This window comes from Melopsittacus undulatus, unplaced genomic scaffold, assembly GCF_012275295.1.
Source record: "Melopsittacus undulatus isolate bMelUnd1 unplaced genomic scaffold, bMelUnd1.mat.Z mat_scaffold_986_arrow_ctg1, whole genome shotgun sequence".
Classification (NCBI taxonomy): Eukaryota; Metazoa; Chordata; class Aves; order Psittaciformes; family Psittaculidae; genus Melopsittacus; species Melopsittacus undulatus.
The window spans coordinates 323-8,547 of NW_022994750.1; the positions used below are offsets into that span (position 1 = coordinate 323).

Consider the following 8,225-nt stretch of genomic DNA (forward strand, 5'->3'; position numbering starts at 1 on the left):
TTCAATGATTAGTTTGAACAAATAATTTTTGTTACTGTATGGACAAATCATTATGGCACTTGCTCTACATGCACAGTTTACTATACAGTTGGCATTTCTGACTGAAGGGCCTCAAAGCTGAGTTCTTCTGTGAGCACTTTGGTGTGAAGTTTGTGGCCTGACAGAAAAGCCATGAAGCAAGCAGTAGACAAAATTACAAATGAGCATTAATTCTACTGGAATATCTTCTAAGATGTGTGTACTATGATAGTAAAGCTACTTAGGAGTGAATTTATTTGATGATATCCAAGGGGGTTGAAAAACTTGTTTTTCATCAAATTTTTGCAGTAAAATATATAGCATTATTCTTAATATTTAAGTTGTTAGTGAAGACCAGTGCTGAAGTAAGTTAATGGGATTTTGTCTAAACGCTTGGCAGAGTCTTCTGAAATGGACAGTGTTTTCCTCTGTTGCTGTATGCCTATAAATGCATAATATCAAGTAGTATGCATCCCGTGTCTTCTGTGAATAATATTAGATGGTTATTTCTTGCATGCAGAAATGTACCAGAAAACTACAAAGTCCTTTTCCTCCAAGGAGGTGGATCTGCTCAGTTCAGTGCAGTCCCACTTAACCTTATTGCTTTAAAGGAGGGAAGACATGCAGATTATGTTATTACTGGAGCTTGGTCAGCAAAAGCAGCTAAAGAAGCAGAGAAGTATGCCAAAGTGATATTGTTCATTCCAAAACTAGGAGCCTATACAAGTAAGTTGATGACTACACCTGTTCAGAATGAAGCTTAGGTGTTTTGAATAACTCTAAAAGATGGCCCAACACAGCTGTTTAGGTTATCAGTGTTAACTAGTTAGAAGTGTCTGCTGAGCACTCAAAAGATTGCCTGCCACATCTCCACATGTTCATCACCTGGGAGATCTGTTAGATGTCTTAACCTTCTCCACCAAAAGAGAATTGTGAAGCTAGGCTGATCAGATTGCGGAAAGCACGCTGCAAGAAGCAAATGTGTATTAGTAGGGAAATGTCTGGGCTGTCTGATTTCCTTTTTTCTTTTTATATTTTTTGTTGTTTGTTTTTTTGTTTTTTTTTTTTTTTTTGACTGAGTTTCTTAAGCTGTTTTGCAGGGGTAATTGAGTGTACTTGAACTGAAATACTTTGCAATGAGATTGCTGTAAATTCAGAAGCATGTTTGGTATCTTAACCTTGTTGCCCCATGAGATGGGAGTCTTGCATTCTGTATCTACTTTCAGTGGGTTCCCAAATACTTATATTGTCCCACCCATGTGTCATAACAGGCAGTTAGCTACTGAAATAGAAGAGGCATTTCAGCTTTTCCTCTGGAACCTTATTACTGGACATAACACAGTCTGAATGAACACAGTATAGAAAGAAGAAAAAAGGTTTACTGTAATTGAGGCATCAGGCATTTTTATGAGACAGTGTGAAGAACTTAAGTGTATAATTTGCATATACGTAAATAATTCTTTGGGGTAGGGATACCTGAATTCTGGTTTCTAGTCTTGCTAGTCATGTTCGCCTTGTCTTAGTTTGGTCCAAATGATAAGCATTTGAACTGGTAAGAGTGGCAACAGGAAAGGCAAAGAATATATCTACATATGAGTTAGTATATTAACAGGTGATTAGGGCACAAACTTAGAAAATCAGTTTATACTCTTTGAGGCACAGGAAGGAATTCAACCTACAATTTTTCAGTCAAGGGAGTGTATCCACCATTTGGCGCCTGTAGATAAGGGAGAGAGGTAGCAAGTGATGATGGAGGCTGTAACAGCACTTCTTCCCCATGTGTTTTGGAGGAGAGAAGAAAGACAAGGGCAACCATTTGTTCTATGCAAAACCTGTTCTGTGCTGTCAGGGCATGCCTGTATTTTGCCTGTTGACAGAGGAAATACTAGTTTTGCAAATCAGTTGCAGAGCTTAAATGGGAAGGTAGGCAGATAAACTTGTGTTCAGCTTGGGCAAGGACTGAAATGCTTCTGGGGGATCCTCAGAAATGCAGCTTGGAGAACTTTGCCAGTGAGAATCTGGAGGATTCTTGGATCCAGTGCCTCAATGCTCTGAAATGCTGTTTTGTACCCCATGGCAAGTAGTTTTCAGTCTGGGATTGCAAACTTGATTAAAATCCCTTGAGGAATCAAGGCTGATAATTTTCAGGCTGATAATTTCCAGTGGTGTTTGCAAGCTAATGATGGCTCATCACAGAATTTGAGAATGCACTGAGTGTATTTCATTTGCAGATAAATTACATCTTCCTAAGTAACAAGATAATGAATGCTTTATACTGGCAAAATTGTGTGTAGGTTGCACTTAAGTCTGCATTTTACTTGAACAGGGAAAATTCCTTATCTCCAGTGACCTTTGGTTCCTTTTTTGTCTCTCTCAGACATTCCTGACCCAAGCACTTGGAATCTTAATCCAGATGCATCTTATGTTTATTACTGTGCTATGAGGACTGTTCATGGTGTGGAATTTTGACTTTGTACCTGATGTCAAAGGAGCAATCTTGGTTTGTGATATGTCATCAACTTCCTGTCCAGACCTGTGGATGTTTCCAAGGTATGGTGTTGGACGCAGTGGGCTACATAAAGCATTTTCAAACTTAAATGCATATAATTAGACAGTTTGTCAGTGTCTAGGTGGCTGGAGATGCTCAGCAGTGTAAAACAGAACATTGTGTTTTGTTGATTTTTGTATCTAATGGTGAATACAAATTTTGAAATTTAAAATTTAAAGTTTCAGGACTTTCAGTGTCTACCTGTTCTCCCCCCTTTTTTTTTTTCTTTTTCTGATAAAACCAGGTTGAACTATGTTGAAATAGTTCATGCTAGTAGGCTGTCCAAGTTTGTCTGCTTTGTGGTCTTTCACCAGTGCTGTAGCTGAAAAAGATATCTTTGAATTGTGTTTAGTCTGTAGATAGTGTATATGGCCATAGCAACGTACTATGAATCAGAGTTATTGGTCATTGCCTTTTACATGAAAAAATCTGTAACCCCTTTTAAGCTAATAAAGCTTCCTATGCCTCACAACTGTTGTGTCTGTTTTATAGACAATACAGAGACAGAACACACAGTACTTGCCTGCTTACATTTGTGAAGTGTGTTAGGAGTGGGAAGTGTTACTGACCACTGTGGTATCATGTTTTACCTTTTTTATCTGTGTATAGCAGAAAGAAGGGGCAATTGTTAGTGCATTCATATTGGGCTTTCCTCATCTGCCTTTTTGAACATATGATCCTCTGAAATACCAAAATCAGTTGAAAATATTGTGATCTCTGTATGAATTTATTTTAGTAAATTTCCATGGAGTACAGTGAAATTGGGACAGGCTGCCTTGAGAATTATTTTGTGGCTACAAAATAAACATTTAGCAAATCTTTGGGAAATTTGTCATTGCTCAGTTGAAGGGTAGATGGCTCTAATAGATATATATGGGATAACAACTATAGCTGTAACTGTACTTTGAAATCAGAACTTCTAACTCTTTGACTTACAACTTGCATATTTTCAAACACATTCTCGAAGCTGTTATGCTGACTTGTACCCTGTTTATATAACGATAATGGAGTATTAATCAGTTATCTACGAGTGGATGCATGTAACAAGTCCTTCTTCTGTTAGTTTGGAGTGATTTTCGCTGGTGCTCAGAAGAATGTTGGCTGCGCTGGAGTTACTGTTGTAATAGTACGTGAAGACTTGTTGGGATTTGCCCTGAAAGAATGCCCTGTAGTGCTGGATTACAAACGCAAGCAGTGAACGGCTCTTTGTATAAACACTCCACCGTGCTACAGGTAACTTGCCCTGCTCTGTAACATTTCCTGTCTGAAAAGCAACTGCACTGCCATCTGCTGCTCTTATTGAGAAAAAGCTTCACAAGTTCAGTATTTGCCTTCAAGTCGCTGATAACGTTGGTGTGTTTCACAGGAACCCTGTGGGAACATGGGAAGTGTCCAGCCACATGACCGTAGCAGGCTTTTAGGTAGCCTAGTAGGACTCAGCCATAAGGACCGTAGTATTTTCAGAACTAAAATATATATGTCCTAATTCCATTATGAAAGTTTCAGGATCCAATGTTGCCTTTTATGAGCTTCTTGTCAATTCAGTGGTGGTGCTTCTGTCACTTGCAGATAGGAAATTTGTCACTTATTCTTGCTTCTTGAACACTGAGTACAGTTTTGATCTGATTTTTTTTTTCCTGAGGTTTTTCTCAGCATTTGAAACTTCCAGATTCCTATCTTTGTAAATAATAGTAAATGTGTTTTTAAAAAAATATGTCTTGTTCTAGCTACACTATTTACTACTGTTGGTTTTTAAATGAAACTGCAAAAAGTTGTAGGTTTTTTTTTTATTTGTGTGTGGTTTTATTTGTGTGTGGTGGGGTTTTTTAAAGGTAATTTAGTCATTGCTGTGTTTTTATTCTCTAGTACAACTTTCCTTATTTCTTTGTCTACTCACTTCAGTCTTTGACTTGACATCCAGAAATGAAATTGGTCTAGCATCATAATCATTGCTAGCAATCAAGATCACAAAATTGGCATTTACCTGGTGTTTTCATGTATGCAATAAGCAGAACAGACTGCAGGTTCGCTCTTTTAATATTACTGTCTTCTACCTTGTGTTAACTAGTGAAATGATGTTTTGCTACTGGAATATTTAGCTGTTGACCAATAGTATCTACCCGTTCTTAATCTGGAGCATTTTTATACCAGTGTTCACTAGAACAAGTATTTTAAAAAGCAAATTCTTAAAACCAGGTATTTCCTTCTCTTCCTCCCCTCCCTCTTCCCCTTCCCTCCCTGAAGTCTTTTAAATTACTTCAAAATTTCTGACGTGTGAAAAAGTCAAGATTAAAAATCAATGTTCAGACTGCATTATCAAATTATTTGAATAAAAAATTGAACTTATCTTTAAAAGTAGAAATCATGAAAGTTGCCTAATGATGTCCTACAGATAGTAAATGCACTGTATAGGCATAAAGTACAGTGACTTATGTATAAAGCCTACTTAATGCCACTACTTGCTTAAAGTCAGTACAATTTTTAAGTGATACTAATTGTATTTCTGAATCTGCTGATTCTTACTACCTAAGTAACAGAGGCAGTTTATCTTAATTTATCAGAGAACAGTAAATCTCATAAGCATATGTTTACCCCAGATTTTACAATGCACAAACTAGTTTTCCCAAACAGTATGCATACTGTAGAGTATGTAGTGCTGGAATGAGGTACTCTGGCTGCCACCCACATCTGCCTTTGTCAGTGGGGTACACATAGTGCCCCTAACAGCTCCTGTTAAGACAAGAATTTGCCTGAATGTTTCCAGATTTTTTGTAGTTTTTCTGATTGTTGCTTTAACATGGGCTGTGTGTCTCTTTTCCCAGTGACTGAAAAGCCTGTATTCCATGATTGATTATTTTCCTTACTGCCAAGTCCCAGCATTTCTGATTTGGATGCTGTGTACTTGCACATGCTAGGTTTTAATTCCAGCCATTCATGTTCTCCAAGTACAAAGCTATTTCCATTTCAAAGGTTCTACTTAATCTCAGCATTTAGACCAGCAGGAGCAACAAAGTTCGAGAAGCAAACCAAATTAAATTCTGCAGCTTTATTTTAGCCACTGCAAAGAACTTCTGAGAAGAAAGTGCTGCTTTAGATGTAACTCAGTAGTATGTGTCAGTAACATCAACAAGTTAGTGGGAGATGAAGGGAGCTGAAAATAAGGTTGAACTAGCAGTTTTTCTCCTCTTGTATCACTGCCTTGCCAGATTTCACTCCATGCTACAGACCCACATCCGAGTACACTCCAGGATCCAGAATGTTAACACAGACTGAAATGTTGGCAGGGTGCACATCTGTTTGGCTTGGCTTCTAAATGCCTGTTTCCAGTTCCTGCAAGGAACTGGCAAAGCTTCTAGTTCTTTCTTTCCTCAGCTCTTTTTCCTTGCACTCTCTAATGGCCTGCTGGCAAACAGGCAGGAAATATTAACTGAATTTGCAAAAGCCACTTCAGCAGGATGTTAAGTAAAATTAAATTAAGGTGATGCTAATGGCTTTAAATGCTTTGCACTACAGAGCTTGACTCTTTGACCACTAATCTGCTTTACTAAAATTAACAATAAATTTGCTGTAAAAGTCTAATTTCCAAGCTCCCAGAGTGCATTTTGCATTTAAAGTGCTCCAGAAACATTACTTTGACATGAAAGAAGGATAAAAGATTTCAGCTGGCTAGGTTTTGTGGATGCCTCTAAGGCTGACTTCTTTAAACTTTACTTATCCAAGGAGCTTCATTGAAGGAAGTGAGGGCAAGAGGTGAATGTAGCCCTGTATTTTTGGCAAGGACATAGCTTCACTTAAATCTTTTACACTGGGGTAGTTGATAGTGTGCTGTCATAAATGTATCAGGATTCTGCTCTTAAAGCTGTAAGGTGCTTTGTGTAAAGTCAGTCTTCAGTCTTTCTGCAGTATTCAAAGATTTGATGCTGCATCCCCAATAGAAATGAAAGTAGCAAAGTTTAAAGCAGCCTCCTGCTAACATTTGTCTTAGGAAAATGTGTAGGGTAATGTTCTCTGAGTCACCCCTTGGAATCTGTAATGAAGGGACTAATAAAAGCGAACTTGTTTGGTAATATGCATAAAAACTGGTGAACAGTTTGCTTTTTTTTTTTTTTATGGAAAGTGTTGTAGTCGTGGGAAATGCCTAGCTTAAACAAGCTGAGTTTTGTAGCTAAAGCACAAGGGCAAAAGGCCTCAGGGGATTTTTTTCATGTGGCACTTATTAACTAGCATTGAAACACTAATACACCCAAGCAACCTGATGCCAGGAGGCTTCCAGATCTCTACTTAAGAACTTGAATGATAATGAATAAACAAGTGTGGGATATCATTATTTGTTTCACCAAACTTCACTGTTCATGTGGGCAAAAGGTCTTTTTAGACAGAAATGGGATGATAATTTTTATTTTTGCTGTTTGAAAAATATTATTAGATTTCTGATATTATTAGTGTACATACATCTGAGGCTCACTGCTGTATCTCTGCTATAGTAGCTGTGCAGGGTGGATGCTACTTGCTTTCGCACTACCTCTGGCTCTTGTAGGACTTGACAGATAGTTGTGTGGTCAATGAACTGGCAGAGTCACTGCAGCATGTTGAGGATGGCCTGGGGAGCCTAGCAGGGCTGCAGGAACCTGCAGGACTTGTCCTTCTGTGGTGCAAAGCAGGAAGTTTGCGATACAACGATTTGTGTAACATTTGAATTCTTTATCTGTGTTCAAAAAAATACTGCCTGCTTTGAAATTGTCATTATTTTAAATACTTCAGACTCTGGGTTGTTAAGCACTCTAAAACAAATATATGGTTTGTTACTGAACAGTTTGTTGAACTAATACACAGGACTGTGATTTTGTGAGGTTTTTTTGGTGGGTGTTTTTTTTTGGGTTTTTTTTGTCTTTTTTTTTAGTAATCTGACTGAAAAATATTCTTTTCTTTTGTAGTATTTTATATCATGGGACTGGTACTAGAATGGATAAAGAATAATGGTGGAGCTGCAGCTATGGATAAACTTAGTTTAATCAATCAAAAATGATTTATGATATATAGACAAATCTAATGGATTCTATGTGTAAGTTCCTATGTTTTTCCCTTTGTTTTTCAACATTTGTTGCAGAGCCAAATGTTCGTACTTTTAAGAACCTGGTTGCAGTGTATTTTTAACGTTACCTTTTCAGTATATAGAAATTCCTGTAGGTTTACTTGTGCAAAGCATTCACTTGGTAACTCTTGTTCAAACTATTCACTTGAAAAGGATGAGGTCTTATTCCAGTAGGAAGCTATTTGAAGTTATCCTATATAGGTCAGCTGTAAAGCATATTAGTAATCTATGTTCTAAGTTAATAAATAAAATGCAGGAGCCTAGGAGAAGAGTATACAAAAAAACAGACACAGAGCTTGTGGTTAGTATGCTTACTGAATCTCTTGCAGGCCAAAACGAAGAAGTGGCTTTAAGAAACTGCGGTGACCACTTTTGCATCCCATCCTTCCTACTGTCTCTTTCAGGTAGTCAGACTCCTGCTTTTTCCCTGTCACAGCAAGAATTTTAATTAGCTAATTATGCTGTGTTCTCAAACAGTTGTCTGAACAGGAAAGAGGTCAGATCAGACCTAGATGTAGTAAAACTGTTACTACAAGTTTTATTTTTCTCAGTTATTTGTCTATTTTT

At 37.6% G+C, this 8,225-nt stretch overlaps 1 pseudogene; it reads left to right on the forward strand.

The window, feature by feature from the left end:
* Positions 1–538: 538 nt before the first annotated feature.
* LOC117438966 (phosphoserine aminotransferase-like) lies at positions 539–7,628 on the forward strand (annotated as a pseudogene).
* The last annotated feature ends 597 nt before the right edge of the window (positions 7,629–8,225 follow it).